Below are 20,159 nucleotides of genomic sequence, written 5' to 3' on the forward strand. Positions count from 1 at the left end.
TATAAATTTATTATCCTCCTGTTCTACTCTTTTAGATGAGTGTTGCTTTGAAGATAGTTCTCACCACAAAGCATACATCCTTCAAATATTCAGCATATGGGGGGAAATACTGAATAATACATAGGGGACTGAACTTGGAGTAAAGAAGACAGGCTCAGGCTCTCCCTATGAGATATAACCATCCACAAAACCTCTCTGTACCCCTAGGTAATTCTCTAAGTCTGTTCCTTTATAAAGATATGTTAAAACTTGTCTTTATCATTTGACATACTGTATTTTGAGGAGATTTATTACCATATTAAGCCTGAAAGAAAGGGGTGAATGGTCTCAGTTTTAACCTTCCTTTATGATCCATTAAGAGCTAATGTGTTATTTCCTTTACCCTGTAAGCTTGATGGATAAACACTTCTCTAAATGCAACATCAAAATATCTAACAACTGAAATAATGGATAATCACTTTAATTATTTATTAGTGACCTGAAACTTTTGAGGACTGATTTTTGCAAGAGTGAATTTTAATCATATTTCTTATTAATTCATATTTAAGATGGAAGAAAAGAGGTTTTTTTATCCCATTTAGAGGCAGCTACTGGTATAGTAGATAGAACAGTGGGCCTGGAATCAGGAAGATCTGAGTTCAAATGCCATCTTAGACTAGTCATGTGAACGTGGGCTAGTCATTTAACCTCTTTTGTAAAATGACGATAATAACCGTACCTGCCTCACAGGTTTATTGTGAGGATCAAACGAGATAATATTTGTAAAAGTGCTTAGCACAGTGCCTGGCACATAGAGAGCACTATATAAATAGTATTTCAAGGTTTGCAAGGCACATCTCTTACAATTCTGGAAGGTGGGTAGTTCAAACATTTTGCCACCGTTTTACAAATGAGGAAACTGAGCCTTAGCTATCGAATGATTTGTCCATGCACAGCCATTAAGTTGCTCAGGTAGTATTTAACTCAGGTCTCTTGAATATTAGGTCCAGATCCCTTACACTCTCCATGTGACCTCTCAAAGCTTCAATTATTTGATTTCAAGCTGAAGCATGGTTTCAGTTGTACTGTTTTCCCTATTTTGATCATTTATATATTGGCAGATGTGTTTTCTCTTGTCCTTTCATTGAAATATAAAATGTCAAGTGTAAATGTACTTATTATTACATTTGCTCATTCTCTATTATTATTGATTTAAAATGTGAAATATTGAATGTGCATTCACTATTTTACACTATTTAATTTGGCGACTGTTTGTTTATTCTAGGAGATGCTGTCACCATGTATATTGGAAAGAGCAAGGAATTAGGGTCCAAGGACATAGCTATGTCCATATCTCAGCCTTTCTGCTTACTTACTACCTGTATCATCTCTAGTAAGTCATTCAACTCCTCTAGGCCTCAGTTTCTAACTCTATAAAATGAGGAGTTAACACTGGATATAGACCCTTTCAACTCTAAAACCTTAGGCTTCCTATAAATAAACAACACAAAATCAAATATTATGTATATTTAATTTAGATGGTATAAATAAAAGAGGTAAATTTAAAACTGTAAAACAGGACATTGTTTTTCCTGCTTTAAGATCTTTCTCAGTTTCAGTTTCCTCATCTCTGTAAAATGAGGAAGTTGAACTAGATAAACTCGATGGTCCCTTCCAATGCTGTGTCTTATGATTCAACACTAATAGAAGATGTTGGCAACAAGATCCAAGGTGAGTTATTGGGTGAGAAGAAAGAGATTCCAAAGGAAGGTGATAAGAGGGTCCTAACTCTGGGTAACTGCACTTCTCTTTTTCAGAAGCACTGGTCTTACAAATACAAGGCAATCTAAGTTTCACTAAGTAATGTCAGAGTCAAGTCAAATCAACACATATTTATTAAGTCCCTACTATGTGCCAGGCACTGGGGCAAATCAATAAACATTTATTCAGTGCCTTTTATGTTCCAGGCACAGGGGATACAAAGAAAGGTAAAATGAGCAGCACAGCACAGCCCCTGCTCTTGAAGAGTTTCTTGTAGAGTAAGGTTTAAGAAAAGATGTGCATTTATGAATCTTCTGAGCTTTATATATTTATTAGTCTTAGTGTTTATATTTTATATATTCTTTAGTGTATTCAATATATTTTATGTAGTCTTTATATAGAGACTAAGCAAATATGAAAAGTCATCAGAAAAAAGCAAATGTATCTATTTTAAATTCTAATAGACTTCTATCATTAAGTGGCCCTTCCCCAAACATAATCCAAGGTATTTTTTTTTCCATCTGTGTGCATTTAAGCATGTGTTCACTAAAATGTTAAGATATATTAAAGCTTCTGAGTTTGTATTTATTACTCTATTACTGTCCTCTTGCCTCTTTTGGTAGGTTTTGCTTCTTCAAAAACAAAGCAGCAAAAAGAGGTCAATTTCTACTTACAGCTAATGAAACACTATGGTGCTATTATAATGTGCTTCTTTTCATATGATGACAGCTGTGATCATCCCCAATGAGTATATAACTTGAAAAAGAGCAGAAACTGAAATAGTTGGAATAGGCAAGGTACCAAGAAAACAGACTAACTAGGCAGATGGTGATTATTTTCTTTAGAAAGTCTTAGTAAAACTGTAAATCTGAAGCAATGGACTGAAAACAAAGGGTATTTTTTTGTGGGTATTTATAACTTAATTTTTCTCACAAACATCTTTTCTGTTATGACCAGTTGTTGTACTAATACACATATATTTTCATTCATAGTAAAATTTTATTATTTTCATTAGATAGAATTTTCTTCTTACATTAGAAAAAACTATTTTAAAATATCAAATTAGAAGAAAGGATAATGATGAGAAAGAAGCCATTACAAGTTATTGAACCATCTTCATTCCTGTTTCCATTTTATTTATTCCACTTAACAAATATTCGGAAAGATACAGAATTTAGATGCAGGCATACCTCATTTTATTGATTCTGTATTTCTTCAAGGATTCTGTATTTCTTACAAATTGAAGGTTTTGAGCAAATCTATCAGCACCATTTCCCCAATAGCATATGTTCACATCATGTCTCTGTGTCACATTTTGATTATTCTCACAATTTAGACTTTTTCATTATTATTATACCTGTTACGGTGAATTGTGATCAGACTTTGATGTTACTATCCTAATTATTTTGGGGTGTGACCACGTAAGATGGCAAGCTTAATAGATCAGTGTTTTATGTGTTCTGACTGCTCCCCTGCCTGACCTTTCCCTCATTTCTTTTCCTCTTTTCTGGGCTCCCTATTCCCTGAGACACAACAATATTGAAATTAGGTCAATTAATAATCCTACCATGGCCTCTGGGTGTTCAAGTGAAAGAAGAGTCAATCAATGTGGCAAATTCATTATTTTAATTTCTTATTTTAAGAAATTGCCACAGCTACCTCAAGGTTGAGCAGCCACCACCCTGATCAGTCAGCAGCCATCAACATCAAGGCAAGACCCCCCCATCGGCAAAAAGGTTATGACTCGCTGAAGGCTCAGATGATAGCTTTTTTTTTTACAAATACAGTATTTTTAAATTAAGGCATGTACATTGTGTTTCTTTTTTAGACAGTACTATTGTACACTTAATAGACTCCAGTATAGAGTAAAACATAACTTTTATATGCACTGCTAAACCAAAAAAATGTGTGACTTACTTTATTACAATATTCATTTTATTGTCGTGGTCTGGAATCAAACCCATGTTGTCTGTCTCCAAGTTTTGCCTGTATACCACATTCACGTCACCATGGAACTTTCTGTCTATTAGGGCAATTAAACAAAAATGCAAGTAATGCACAATACTGTTGTATAGGCATATTAATGAGGTACAAAACAGTGCTGTATGAAGTCTGAGGAGGAAGGTTATTACTGACTATGAGATCAGTAAATAAGGGAAAAAACAAGCATTTATTAAGCACATACAGTATGTCAGGCTTTGCACTAATTTTTTGTACTTTACAAATATTATCTCATTTGATCTTCACAACAACCCTGGGAGATCAGTACTGCTTTTTTTAATTGCCATTTTACAGATGAGAAAACTGAGGCACATGAAGGTTAAGTGAGTTGCATGAGATCACATAGCTGATTGTAAATAGTCAGAGACAGGATAGCCGTACTTAGCAACTAGTTGCCTCTACATGGATGAGGTAGCATTTGAATGGAGACTGAAATGAAAAACAGAAATTCAATAGGTGAAGAGAAAGAGGAAAGACATTCTAGTTGACAAACTCTTGCTTCTTAAAAATGGGAAATAGACAAAAGTGAAGACATTGACTTTGACATTGCTATTTCTTAGAGAAGTTTAAGTGATACAAAAGTCTCCACAAAAGAGTCTGAAAGAACCCAGAAACCACCAAGTCCAGCAAAAGATGAGAAACATGGTAACTACAAGTTGCCCCAATTGCAAAGCTATCTGTCATGCCCCAAATGCACTTTGTCCTTACTCTACCTCTTGGAATCCTTACAATTTCTTAACATGCATAGCTTCCTTCAAGGTTCACATAGATGTGCCACACCTGTATGAAACCTTCCCTGATTCCCTTCTTCTCTGCCCCTCAATTTTAGGTCTATATATATATTATATGTATATGTAAAAGACATTTGATTCAGGAGAGCAAGATGTAACTTTGAGACCTTTCCTTAGACAAGGCATCTCCAAGGTCCATCCCTTTACTACAAATACAGTCCTCAAAATATTTGGAGATGTCACCTAATAAACTGTACTGGAATCAGATCATTATCACAGACAAAACTCTCGCCCACAGTCACTCAGACATGACATTGATCCCATGAAAACTTGGCAACAGTGCTTTAAAGAGATGTTGCCATGTCAAGTATTCATAATCTCTAAGCTCCATGGAATGAAAGAATTGCAAACTAGAGACACCTGACCCAGGAGATCAGAATTATGTGACAACAGGAAGAGATCCATGTCATCCTTATTTGTCTTGTCTGCTGTTCAAGTTGTACTGTGCATGCTTTACATAAGCCTAGAAGGATGACTGTACATTCCAACACTTTTATCAGCAAAAAAGCAATAATTTATCCATTGGTGCAATAATCTGTAGGACAGTAAACATAAACTAATAGTATCAACTCATTATTGCTATTAATATTGACTAGTGCCAAGACCATTTCATCTGAATGTCAAAAAAAGAAGAGACAATAATAGCAACAATAATAAGTCATATTTCTATAGCTAGGTGTTGAAATGGATAAGAGCACTGGGCCTGGAATCAGGAGGATTCATCTTCATGAGTTCAAATCTGGTCTCAGACACTAGCTGTGTGACCCTGGGCAAGTCACTTAACCCTGTTTGCTCTAGTTTCCTCATCTATAAAATGAGCTGGAGAGGGAAATGGCAAACCATTCCTGTACCTTTACCAAGAAAACTCCAAGAGTTGGACACGACAAAAAAAAAAAAAATAAGCAAGAGATCAGAACCAAATTCAGACACTTGTTAATTATGTAACTCTGGCTAAATCGCTTAACCTCCTTCAACCTCAGTTTCCTCATCTTTGAAATGGATATGATAATTGTACCCACTGTACAATTATTATGAGGGCAAAATGAGATAATATATGTTTAGAACTTTGTAAACCTTGGAGCACTATATAAAAACCATCTATAACTGTCATCATCATGCTCATCATTGTTATCATTTTAAAGTTTTCATGCTGGCTCCGCAAACAAGCAGCAATCCTTGGGGTGGGAGTGCAGGGTGGGGTGGGGCATGATTAGATCAGTAGTGACAGCAGCTGCTTCTGAAACTCTGCACACAAACGGTAATGGGATCAGAGGGAGATTATAAAGATCACTTTGTTGGCAGTGGATGCAGGACTTTATTGTGTTGCCCATTCACAGGTCCAGGTCACAGTCCTGGTTTATAGCCCCAGGGTGAGGAGGAACATTAGCACACCAAAGCTTGCAACTGCAGGGAAGTGTGGACCATGGTCATAGTTCCAGGGCAGAAGAATGTGCTTATGGTCATTCACAGATTGGAGCACAGGCCATGAGAGTAGTAAACACACCTCTCCTTAGATTGTACTACCTTGGAAGAATTGAAGCATTAAGATTCCCAGAACTTGCTCTGAAAACCGCTGCACAAAAATCTTAAAGCTTGAGACAGTGCCCTCTCCACACAGGAGCAGAGTCTAACTTTAATGTAAAGTTCAAAGTCAAGAAATAGATTGGAAGATGAGCAAACAACAACAAAAAAGATTCTGATCATAGAAAGTTACTATAGTGATAGAGAGATCAGAAATCAAACTAAGAAGATGACAACAAAGTAAAAACTGCAAAGCTGCAAAGAAAAATGTGATTTGATTTCAGACCAAAAACAAAGAATTCCTGGAAGAGCTCAAAAAGGATTTTAAAAATCAAATAAGAAAGGTAGAGAAAAATTGATTCAAGTGCAATGATACAAGAAAATCATGGGAGGGGGGTGGAAGAGTCAGTAGCTTGGTTAAGAAGGCATAAGAAATACTGAAAAAACAATACCTTAAAAATAGAGTAGGCCAAATGGTAAAAGAGGCATGAAAATTCAATGAAGAGAAGAATTCTTTAAAAAGTATAATTGGCTAAATGGAAAAAGATGCACAAAAATTCACCAAAGAAAAGAACTCCTTAAAAAATAGAATTGACCAAATGGAAAAGGAGGTAGAAAAGCTCACCAAAGAAAATAATTCCCTAAAAGTTAGAATTAGGCAAGAGGAATCAAATGACTCAATGAGGCATCAAGAAACAATAAAACAAAGCAAAAGAATAAAAAACAATAGAAGAAAATGTGAAACATCTCTTTGGAAAAACAAGTCACTTGGAAAATAAATCCAGGAAGGGATAATTTAAGAATTATTGGCGTACTGAAATCTATGATATCAAAAAGATTGTAGACATCATCTTTCAAGAGATTTTCAAGGAAAATTCCATTGAAATTCTAGAACCAGAGGGCAAAATAGAAATTGAAAGAATTCACTGATCACCTCCTGAAGGAGATCCCAAAATAAAATTTCCTAGGAATATTATAGCCAAATCCCAGAGCTCCCAAGTCAAGGAGAAAATATTGCAAGCAATGAGAAAGAAACAATTCAAATATTGTGGAATCACAAGATTTAGCAGTGTCTATATTAAAAGATCAAAGAACTTGGAATGTGATATTGCAGAGGGCAAAGGAGTTAGGAATGCAACCAAAAATCACCTACCCAGCAAAACTGAATATAATTCTTCAGGGGGAAAAATAGACATTCAATGAAATAGAATATTTTCAAGCATTTCTCATTAAAAGACCAAAGCTGAATAGAAAATTTGGCTTTCAAATTCAAGATTCAAGAAAAAACATAAAAAGATAAACAGGAAAGAAAAATCATAAGGGATTCAATAAGGTTAAACTGTTCATATTCCTATATGAGAAGATGATACTTGTAATCCTAAGAACTTTATCATTATTGTGTGTGCGTCCTTCATTGCCAAAGAAGACCATGCCATCAGAGAAATAGTGACGTGACTTGCACTTGACTTTGTTTTGAGTGAGAGAGGGCTGTGCAGGTCTCCAGCCTCACTTCTCCTCCAGAGCCATCTGAATCCAGTGACCAGATATTCATCAGGATGACTGGAGATGACCCAGGATGAGACAATTGGGGTTAAGTGACTTGCCCAAGGTCACACAGCTAGTGAGTGTCAAGTGTCTGAGGTGAGGTTTGAACTCAGGTCCTCCTGACTCCTGCACTGGGGCTCTATCCACTGCATCACCTAGCTGCCCACATCATTATTAGGGCAGTTAGAATGAATATATCTATGTCTATACCTATCTATCTATATACTTTCATTTCATATATATTTATATAATATAAATATATAATGTAAATATAAAAAATTACAGCAAATTTCTCTGATACAGGCTCCATTTCTCAAACATATAGATCATTGATATATATGTATGTATCTATATATCTATATCTATCTATCTATCTCTCTCTCTCTATCTATCTATCTATCTATCTATCTATCTATCTATCTATCTATCTATCTATCTATCTATCTATCTATCTATCTATCTAGATATATGGAAGATCCATTCCCCAATTGATAAATGGTATAAATGGTTAGTTTTCAGACAAAGCAATCAAAGCAACTGATATTCATACGAAAAATGCTCTCAATCATTATTGGTTAGGGAAATGCAAATTAAAATAACTCTGAAAATCCAACCTCACACCTCTGAGATTGGCTAATATGACAGAAGAAGAAAATGAAAATAGTTGGAGGGGATGTGGAAAAATTGAGACATTAATGCATTGTAGATGGAATTGTGAACTGATTTGGCCAATCTATAGAGCATTTTAGACTTATGCTCATAGGGCTATAAAATCGTGCATACACTTGGACGCAGCAATATTACAACTAGATCTATAACCCACAGAAAAAGGAAAAAGATCTATATGTACAAAAATATCCATAACAACTCTTTTAGAGGTAGCAAAGAATTGAAAATTGAGGGGACATACATCAAATGGGGATTGACTGACCAATTTGTGTTATATGGTTGTGATAAAGTAATATTGTGCTATCAGAAATGATGAGCAGTATGCTCTATAAAGCCTGGAAAATTTACATGAACTGATGCAAAGTGAAATGAGCAGAACACATACACAGTGATAGCAATATTGTATGATGATCCACTGTGAATGACTTGGCTATTCTCAGTAATGCAATGATCAAAGCAAATTCTGAAGTTCTGAAAAATGCTCTGCATTCCCAGAGAATGAACTGATGGAGTCTAAATGTAGCTTGAAGCATACCCTTTTTAAAAGTTAATTTTTCTTGTTTTTAGTCTGTGTTTTCTTTTACAACATGACTAATATGGGCATGTGTTTTGCATGACTGCACATATGTAAGCTATATCAAATTGCTTGCCTTCTTAATTAGGAGAGAGAAGAGGGAGATAAATTGGAACTAAAAATTTGAAAAAGCATGTTAAAATTTGTTTTTACATGTAATTGGGGAAAATTAAAATGAGAAATAATCTGAAATTATTTAAAGCACTCTAAAGAATCAGCTAAAAGCTAGCCAAAATAACTTCAGCAATTAATAACTTATGGGATACAAAATAAATTCACACAGATTATCGGTATTTTTATATGATATTGATAAAACCTCTCAGAAAGAGAGGAAGATAAATTACATTTAAAATTGGTATAGACTGTATAAAATACTTGGGAGTCAACCTACTGAGATACACAAGAACTAGGTAAATAAAATCTACAAATCACTGTTTACAGAAATAAAGACAGACCTAAATATTTGGAAAAAATATGAGTTGCTTATGGATAAGATAAGACATTATAATAAAAATAACAATACTACTTGAACTAATGTATGTATTTAATGTCATACCCATCAAACTGCCAAAGTATTACATTATAATATGTTATTATAATGTATTATGTATTATAATATATATTTTGCATTATAGAAAGATAATAACAAAATTCATATGAAGGCAAAAAATGTAAAAAAAAAGTCTCAAGGAAATAATGACAAGAAGTAGGAAAGAAAGGAGGTCGAATAGTAATTTTCACAAGTTGGTACTGGTTAAAGATAGACTGATCAGTGAAACAGATTAACTATATAACACAAAAGCAAATGTATCTAGAACCCTAGTATTTGATAAACACAAAGACCCCAGCTGCTGGGATAAAGATCCACTACTTAACAAAACACTACTGGAAAAATTAGAGGGCAAAATGGAAGAAATGATTTTTAGATAAACACCTCACACCTCATACTAAGATAAGCTCAAATTGATATGTGATCTAGATATAAAAGGTCACATGATAACTAGGTTAGAAAAACACATGAAAAGATACTTATCAGATATTTGGAAAGGAGAAAAGCTTATGTACCAACAAGAGATACAGGGGATCACAGAAGATAAATGGATAATTTTGGTTACATAAAATTGAAAAGTTTTTGCACCACAAATCTAATAAAGGTAAGGATTAAAAGAGAAACAACTGGGAGAAAATCTTTGTTTCAATTTTCTATGATAAAGACACAGTTTTCAATATATAAGGAACTGAATCAAATTTATAAGAATAAGAGCCATTCTCTATTAACAGGTGGTCTAAGAATGTGAAGAGGTAGTTCTCTAGGGTAGAAATCCAGTCACATGAAAAAATGCTCCATAGCATTGCTAATTAGAAAAAATCCAAATTAAAGCAATTGTGAGATGTCACTTTACATTTCTCAGATTGACAAATGACAAAAAAGGAAAAATGATAAATTTTGGAGGGGATATGGGAAAATAGGCACATCAGGGCACTTGTGGTAGACTTGTAGATGGTTTCAACTGTTCTGGATTTTGCAAGTACTCACAAAAAGTTAAAGTGTTCATGCTCTTTGACCTAGCTATGCCAATGCTAGACTTATACACAAAAGAAATCAAACAACAGGAAATGGTTTTAAATGAACAAAGCATTTACAATATCTCCTTTGTTTCCAGTTTGGCAAAAACTGGAAACTAAAAAAGAATTCATTAATTGAGGAATTGACTGAAGAAGTTGTGGTAAATCAATGCCATGGAATTCTATTTTGCTCTAAGAAATGAGGAAATAGGTAATATCAAAGAGACACTGAAAGACTTAGATAAATTGAAGCAGAAATGAAGCAACCAGGATCAAAACAATTTATAACATCAGTATTATAAAAAGGAACAGTTCTGAAGACTCTTATAGAATGCTGAAGAGTGAAATGGGAAGAACTAGAAGAGCAACATATAAAATAACAACATTGTACCAGTAGACAACTTTGAAACTGAAAGATCTATGATCAATACAATGACTATCTATGATTAGAGAGGACCAATGAAGAAACATTGCTTACCTCCTGTCAGAGAGGTGACAAATAGAGAACATAGAATGAGACAGAAATTTTTGTAAGCTGTCAATAAGTGTTTTTTTTTTTGCTTGACTATGCAAATTTCTTACAAGGAATTTGTTTTTCTTTTTTCTCTCCCCTTTTTATTTTTTTAGTGGGATAGTGGAGTAGGAAATAGATTTCTTTTAATTGAATACATTTAAAATAGAGATCTAGGCATTGCTTCAAATGTAAAATGTCACTTGCACTTTAGATGAAGTTACTGTATAATTAGTTTTTCTTAGTTTTTTTAAAATCTACTTTGTTACAATATACCTCTCATAGAATGGGGGTAATCTATAAGTGTCTGTAATGTAAAAACAAAATACATCAATAAAACTTATTTTAGAAAAGTACATGTCTGAGATAAGATTTAAACTCAGATATTCTTGTATCCAAGACTAACACACACAAAAAAAAGATTTCTGAAGAGTGCCTAGGATCATTCCTGACACACAAGATTCATACATTGCTGAATCAAAACAGCAAAAACTCCTCAAGGTCTTCTATAGAAGATATGTGGAACTACATGAATAAGAATCGCTGTCTAGGAAGACATGCAGGGAGGATATTGATGGTAGTAGGAATTGAAGGGAAAACCCACACTGATGGAATAAAGATTTCATCCAAGTATGAGAAAAATATCCATCTACTCCTGCTGCCAAAGCCTCACTTTTTATAATTTGGCAGTGGATTTTCTTTTTGAAAGACATTTTGAACATATAATAATGTCTTTTTAATAATTTGTGATACTGAAATATAGTTATTACTAACAGGGGTCTTGGAGCATAATGGGGAAAATTATACTTAAGTACTTTAAGCTGCATAATTAAATGTTGTCCACAAAAGACAAGCATCCAAATACATCCTAGCAGGAAAGCAGGAAGGGAATGAAAACACGGAAAGGTATGCCTGGCACCATGCCCCAAAGCTTAACAAACATGGGTCAAGACGATGAGGTAATGCCAGAAATTAAAAAAAAAAAAACAAAAAACTACTTCTGATTCCTACAGTTCAAGTCTGAAGACTTCACTGCCTGAATATTTGAGCTTATCTTAATTGCTGGGAAAGTGCCTATAGACAAAGGCTATCGGTTCTGTCACTTCTCTCTGCCTAGTACCTTAGGTCAGATTGCTTCTAGCTTGACTGGACTCATATGCTCTCTTTCATATACCAAGACGATGTTACCAGTCCAGCAGTGCTTAGAAAGGCTGTGCTTTATGTTATTTTCCAGAAGTGGTGATAAATATGCACAATTTTATCCAAACTTTCTTACTCAGTCTCCTTTGTTTTCTTGATTGGCTTTGAATAGGGGGTCAACTGCTTGTGGCCCTATAACAAAATGAAAGTCATAGGTCATCTATGGAGTAGACTTATTAACTGGCTTCATTCTGACAATTCTCCTTGGTAGAAAAGACACTACCTCAAAAGAGCAAGCTTAGTTGGGGAAAGATAAAAGGGGATTGACAAGGAAAAGGATACGAATTTGAGGATTGGAGAACCTAGCTGTAATGACTTCAGGAAGTGTTTTTTTATGGCACAGGACTCAGAACTTCCAGGAAGTGGTGGAAGCTGAGTGATCCGAAGCCCAAGAGGCATCTGCTGTGGGAAGTACAGAGCTTGTAGTAATAGTATAAGTGAGCTCCAGAGGGCAAGTATTGTACCTGTATGCTAGAAATACACCTAGCAATTTTGAGACTTCAGTATTTCAGTAGCATGGTAATGATAACAACATAATATAATATAATTATAGTTGTACTAATACACAACAGAGATCTCTTAATGATGGAGGTAGACTTAATGCTCACCCCTTACTCTTCACCATTCACAGTACATTTTGTGTTAGATTTCCACTTATTAAAAGTGGTACCCTATACATCTTTTTTTTTAAATGGTAATTTACTCCACAGTCTATTAGGCAAAAGTGACCTAACACCTATGCTGTCATATAAGAAAAAATCCATGTGAGTAAGTAACTCTTTAAGGAGATATTTTTACATTTATTTCCATCTTGTCAGAGAACTCATGCTGAAATAGCATTAATATGGTATTTTTATAAAGACATGGAAAAATTTATGTAAAATATACCCATAGAGAAAAAATGTGACAGAATGCATACATTTTTAAAAAGACTTCAGTGAGGAGAGTAGGTAGGACTTCTGGTAATATTGTTAGCTACCAAAAATAACAATTGCTTTAGAACAGAATTCTTTTATGTAGATAGAATATTTTTACTTTGCAGTCCTTGAAACGTATCTTCTTTCTGGTCCTTTTTCCCCATATGCAGAGATCAGGTCATCTTAAAGGCCCTTACTCAAAGATCCTCATTTCCCTCAATATGACTGATATATGACTCAGCAAAGCCTCATATTTAAGGAGTTGCACATGGTTGGACCTTCATAAAACTGTGAAGTAGACAATCCCTTTTGAGTGACCTCTCTCCATCTCTGATATATTTTCCCCAATACATGCCCTTGTACTGTCCAGTATTCCTCCTTGTGGTTTCTTACCTGCAGCAATACATACAACTATGTACCCATAGCCCAACAAAAGGGCAGGGCACTTGACCCATAAAATGCAAAAGTCATGCATTGGTCAGATGAGAGCTCAAGATGTTCTTTTAAGATTGACGTTCTTTGATATGTGTTGATTACCCACACTCTTACTTGTATCCTGTCTGCTCTGTTTCTGCCGCAATCTTTGATTTTTCTAGTGTCTCAACAGCTTATTGACTGAGTTCCTGGGTGGCTCTTTGATAGCTAGTGTTTGTTTTTTCTCAGGCTTTGGCCTGTGATATCACAACTTGATAGCAGGCTTAGCATCCAAACTCATGACTCATAAAGACGGATGTCTCAGGTAATGTGTGAATCAGTTGTACTATTATATAACAGAGATCCCTTAATGATGGAAGCAGACCTTATGCTCACTCCTTACTCCTCACTATTCACAGTGCATTTTGTTAAACTTCCGTTTATTAAATGTGGTACCTTACATATCTTATTTTGTAATAGTATCAAAGTGGAAAAGTGTAACTGGTTTTTAATAGATGCTACTTTTTACTTCAGTATGCTAAAATCAGTGTTGCAAATTTAAATTCTGTGTGTGGAATATAGATTTTTTTAAACATCTCTAAAATTTGCTAAACTTATAGAAATGTTCTTTTTTTTTAATCTCATGGAATTTTTCTTTTGGGGGGCCTCCAAGCATTGAAGAGACTGTTTGGATAAGTTATACCTATTAATACTTTTAATTGTTATTGAGATCCAGCAGTCTTTTCAGAAAATTGAAAGCAATAGATCTGCTATTTTGTGGTATCTGGGTGAAGATTAATTTGAGTCCCTTTGAGTCCAAGAGCATCATAAGAGACATATGGAAGAGAGAAGAGTCTTCCTTTGATTCCTTTCTAGAATTTTACCTTCATTCAAGTTCATAATGGAAGAGAGGGGATAATTTGTGCTAAACCATCTTTAGTCTCTTTGCCTATTGAATTTATGTTATATTCACAGGAAAAGAATCTGTTTCATAGAAGTGTGGGACATTTCTGGATGAATGACAGAATTATTGTCTATATTCACAATGCTTCCAATTCTTTCTGAAGTCTCTTTGGTCTCTACGCTTTGATGGCACCTAAATCAATGTCTTTACTGGGGTATGATAATCCAAACTGAACCCAGTGCCCTACATATGTCCTGACAAGGTAATAATGGAATTTTCATTTACCTTTGGCCACTGAACTTTGTCTAATGTAATCTGTGATTAGAAAACAACACTGTGTTGGAGACAGCAGTACTGAATTCTAGTAATGGCTTTACTACTTAGGAGCAGTGTGACCTTGGGCATCTAGGCCTCCCTTGCTTTATCTATGAAACTGAGGATAATATTTTATCAACTAGAATCCAGATACATATGCTCACTTTGTGTTCCTTCTAACTGCAAAGCTTTGCTGTTCTGATTATCTCATTCTCTTTGTTTAGGATAAATGTTTCTGTGTCAATATGGGAGCCAAACTCTTCTATTTTTAAATATACTTCTTGCACATCCCACAAATATCTTAGGAGGTAAGCATATACTCCATCTGATCCCAGCCATAAGCTGTTTGGTACTTATGATACGCTGGTAACACTTATAGGAGATACACCAAAGTTTTACTAGTAAAAAATTTTTTTATGGTCTAAGTTTTAAAAGTATTTGTGTAGTACAAGTTGCCAAGTATAGAGAGGACCTTAGACTTCCTTCAATTTTCTCGCTGTGGTATTTACTATGGTGCCCTAGATCTCCTGGATATTCAGTGAATGCTTAATTCACCGAATTAGGGCATGGGTTTGAAAAAAAAAGTAACACCAAACTACCATAATTTTTTATTAAAATTACATTATATAATGTCATGTCTTATCTTACCTTATCTTCCACTTATACAAATACTAAAACTCCATGAGAAGTAGCTACCACATATGATATAGGGAGATATATGTAAATTAAATAGAGGTGTTGGGTAGTAGATGGACCAAGGAGAGTCACTTCATATATACTTTTACATGTGTGTAAAGACACATGGTCTTTAGGAGCTTTTTAATTCACTTTAGGTTTTTGATCTCTCTTGGTTTAAAATCTCTCTAATAAATCAATTTTGAGCTGGTTAACTAATATTATTTTAGAGTAAGCTAAAGTCTGTAATCTCCTGTTGGAGAAATATTTACTCTGCTGCCTTCCCTTATACCTTTCACAAGGGCTGGATACGCTTCTTGATTTTCCCAGACTGACCCTCTATGAAAGATGATAGTGCTGATAATGTAACAGGGTTAGTGACCACTAATTTATTTTTTTATAGAAGTGAATGGACCCCACAATAAGAGGGAAGAAAGCAAAGGGATGACGGAGCAAAGTTGGTGGCCAGGGTCAGTTCCTTCTGACCACATGAATAGAAAGAAGCTTTTCTGCATAGATTCCTTTCCCCTCATAGGAAGGAGGAGATGAGAGCTGCTCAGTGAGAGGGGAGCATATTTCTCCAACTGGCTGGCAGGAGAGAAAGATAATATCTCTGAAGGGCACTTCAACTATCTCACCAGTCTTTGTTTGTACCAGCACAATGAGCATCCTTGGCCTCAGTGGCTACAATTCAGTGAGTGACTTGTCACAGGGAGGTAAGAGTAGGGAAAGAAAAACTCTTGGGTTCTTGGCATATTCCCACATGGTACCAAGATGGAAATTGCTATGTAAACTCCAAACTTGCTGACTTGTTTTCCTAGAATTGTATACATATGTGCACACGCACACACACACACATATACGCACACATACACACAATTGCATAATTTGTCTTTTCCACAACACTAGTACTGATGAATCTGGGGCAACCCCTACAAGGCAACCAAAGGCTATATATAATTTTTTTAAATTTTTTTGTTATTTGGAACTTTAGAAGCACAAGAACAAACATTTCCATATACATAGGAAAGAAAAAATTGTATATGAAACTGAATCTTTATTATAAAAAACTTGCTTTTTATAAATATGATAAATTAAAATTTCAAAAATGACTGTCTCCCTCAACTACCCTCTGTTCTCATTTTGTGTACATTAAAAAAAAGGTTGATTAATGCTACTTCTTTACCACTATCCACTAACTCCTATCTCCATACCTCAAATCCTAACCTCTGCTCCAAAATAACAAAATAAACCAAAACAAACCTTGTAACAAATGATCATAGTCAAGCAATCTCTCTTTGAATAGAAATTGTTTCTTTCAATGCATTTGCATTCTTGTTGCTTAGCACAGTACCTGGAAGGTGCCAGGTACTTAACTTGTTCATTGATGGATTGATTTGAGCTTATTGAATACTATGCTATTATGTGCATTTGTTTCTTGGTCTTGTATACTTAATTTGTGTCAATGATAATTTTTTCCCATTTTTTACACCAGCATCAAATAATTTTAATTATTACTGCTATATCTTATTTTTATTTTTTTGAAAACTTTTTGTTCATTTTCACATTGGGAAAATGACTTTTGTTCTTACATATTAATTCCCTATATTTCTTGGATGTCAAACCTTTATCAGAGAAACTTGCTACAAAGAATTTTCTCCCTCTTTTCCAATTAATGATTTCCCTAATTTTAATTTCTAATTCTAATTTTAGCCACATTAATTGTGTTTGTATACAAAATCTCAATTTTATGTAATCTAAATTACCCAGCTTTTTCTTCTGTGATTCTTTCTACCCTTTGTTTAGTCAAAAAAACTCTTCCCTTATCCTTCCCTGTTCTAATGTGCTTATAATGTGACCTTTTACGTCTAGATCATGTATCTCTTTGAAGCTTATAATGAGAATGACTGTGAAGTATTGGTTTAAACCTAATTTCTGCCAGACTGTGTTCTAGTTTTCCCAACAACTTTTATCAAATATATAAAATATCAAATTGATTCTTAAATATGGAACAATCTCTGAATTCCTGGGATCAATCCAACATGGTCATAGTGTATAATCTTCATGCTGTATTGCTATGGCTTCTTTTGATAATATTTTATTAAATATTTTTGCATCGATGCTTATTAGGGATATTGGTCTCTAGTTTTCTTTCTCTGTATCAAGATAACTATATTTATGTCATAGATAGAATTTGGTAGGTTTCCTTCTTTTATTATTTTTGCAAATAATTTGTGTTAAAATTAATTGTTCCATGGATATTTAGTAGAGTTTGCTTGTGTATCCATCTGGTCCTGGAGTTTTCTTTGAGGGGCGAGGGGACGGTGTAGTATGGGGAAAGACAATTCATTTATGACTTTTTAATTTCCTTTCTCTGAGATTGTATTATTTGACTTAACTATTTCTTGGTTTGTTAGTCTAGATATTATTCACACCCACCCACACACCTACCCCCCCACCCACACAGACACACACATTTATTTATCAGTTTTACCTAATTGGGCAAAATAATTTCTAATAATTTCCTTTATTTCCTCTTCAATTGTTATGAATTTTGTGGTCAGGTTTGATACTGACAATTTGATTTCCTCCTTTTGAAAACAGATCAGCTAATAGTTTTATCTATTTCATTTTTTTCAAAAAATCAACTTTTATTGATTCAATAAGGATTCAGTAAGGACTTTTGATCTTCAATTTTGTTGATCTTTTCTTTGAGTTTCAGAGTTTCCACTTTTATGTTTTGTTGGAGATTTTTTTGTTTCTTTTCCAATTTATTCTAGAATTAAATTTGCAATATTTAATTCTTTTTTGCCATACATATACACATATATGTATATGTATGTATATGTATATGTATACATACATATATGTATGCATACACACATAATTTTGAAGGGCATCAAGGGACAGAGAATTGACTTTGTAACCAGGAAGGCCTGGATCCAAATATAACCTCTGACATTTTGACTCTATGGCTCTAGGTAAGTCATTTAACCCCTCAGTGCCTCAGGTAACTTTCTATGATTATAAATTGTAGAGAAGGTGCAGACCTGCACTGGTAGATAAAGTTTCTCTATTTTAGTAATTTCAATATAACAACTGAGAGTCCTCAAACCATGCTTTGAGGACCACTGAAATAAGGAAATCAAGGGATCTGTAAGGTTAAAACTATATTCATGCTAATACTAAGATATAATGTACATAAACAAAAGTTCTTTTTTTGGGAGGGGTGTTAGATTTCTCAGTAACTTTTAAGATTATAAAGGGTACTGGGGACCAAAAAGAATGGCTCTTGTTTATGAATGAAATCCCAGGTCTGTTCCTTTGCTCTTTGAAAGATACTTTTTGAACTTTTTCTTTGACCCTGTCTTCAACACCCCCACCCCACCCCCCCCCTGCCCCCATGGCATAATGGGTATAGAACTGGCTTCAACATGAGAAAGACCTAGGTTCACATCCCTCATCTGACAAATACCAGATGTGTGAGCCCAGGTAAGTTACTCAGTCTCTCAATGCCCCAGTGTCTAAGACTAAGTTTCAGAGGGGGTGACTTTGGTAAAGGAAATTTCCTCATTGGTTGCTTATGACAATTAAATCATAGGCATGGTCCCCAAAAGGTGTGTGTGTTTGGGGGGGTTCAGAACCCCTAAATGCTATGATCTCTGTTCTATAGTCCTCCTGTTTTCATCCTGGGTCACAGTGCATCCAGAGCAATGGCCTGGAAACCATGCCATACAAGGATGGAAAGAAAGAGCTGGGGTTGTTTGGCCTGGAGAAATGGAGATATAGGCAGACTAAGTATCTTCAAATATTTAGATATCCAACATGCCTGGTTAGGACCACATCAGGTACCAGTTGTAGGGCAACATATTTTGGCTCAAAAGAAATCTAACCTTGAGGAACTGCTATGGGGTCCAGAGGACGCTGGTTATTGCATTCATCCCTGTCCTGAACACAGGCAGACAGTGAAACTAGGTCCAGTCTCAAGGATATTGGCCTTAAATTGTACACTGCCTCTACCCACCATCCTGACTCTTGGGAAGTAGCTTGAAACAATTCTAAAAGGATTCAAAGCTATAAAGTGAAGAGCTCGAGGGGAGGGGTAGCCACTTTATTTTCTACATTCACTGAGTCATCAACTTTTCTAGCTCAGCAATCATTTAGCGTACTTCTCTCCATATCAAGCTCCCAGGAATGGTGTGTGTGTACATGAGAGGGCCTCTATCATATAAAGAAAACTTCCTAACACTTAAAACAATTCCAAAGTGGAATGGACTGCCTCAGTGGATGATGATCTCCCTGTCATTATTTATTTAAACTAAGGCTAGATGGCTTTGTCTTAGTAATACTGTAAAAGGGACTGATGATTTTGATAGGGATTGAACAAGAGGACTTCTGGGGTTCTATTTGACCCTAGGTCTATACTTCTATATGGAGAAGTTAGAATGATTCTTTTTGGCACAGAAATATGTATTGGGATGCCCAAAGTACCTGAATCATTATCATCTACAGGAAATAGAGCTTGGAGAGGAGAAAGAACTAAGCTTGAAAATTAATTGTTTAAAATTTCAAAGGATCTGTACTTTATGTTTTACCTTATTTATCTGAAGGCTTGCTTAGCTAGGGCTAAGGAAACAATTTTGTTAAATAAACATTTTAGAAATGTCTGGTATCAGTCTGATTTGCAAATGACATACTTATTAGGCAACTATTATGATTATCTTTGGGTGTGGAGAAATATGCTTTTACCCTAAAGGAAGAAGATCTGGGTTAATTCTTGTCTGTCCATTTTTAATGAGCTGAGTTAATCCAAGGA

The sequence above is a fragment of the Notamacropus eugenii genome, chromosome 4, assembly GCF_028372415.1.
Source record: "Notamacropus eugenii isolate mMacEug1 chromosome 4, mMacEug1.pri_v2, whole genome shotgun sequence".
Taxonomy (NCBI): domain Eukaryota; kingdom Metazoa; phylum Chordata; class Mammalia; order Diprotodontia; family Macropodidae; genus Notamacropus; species Notamacropus eugenii.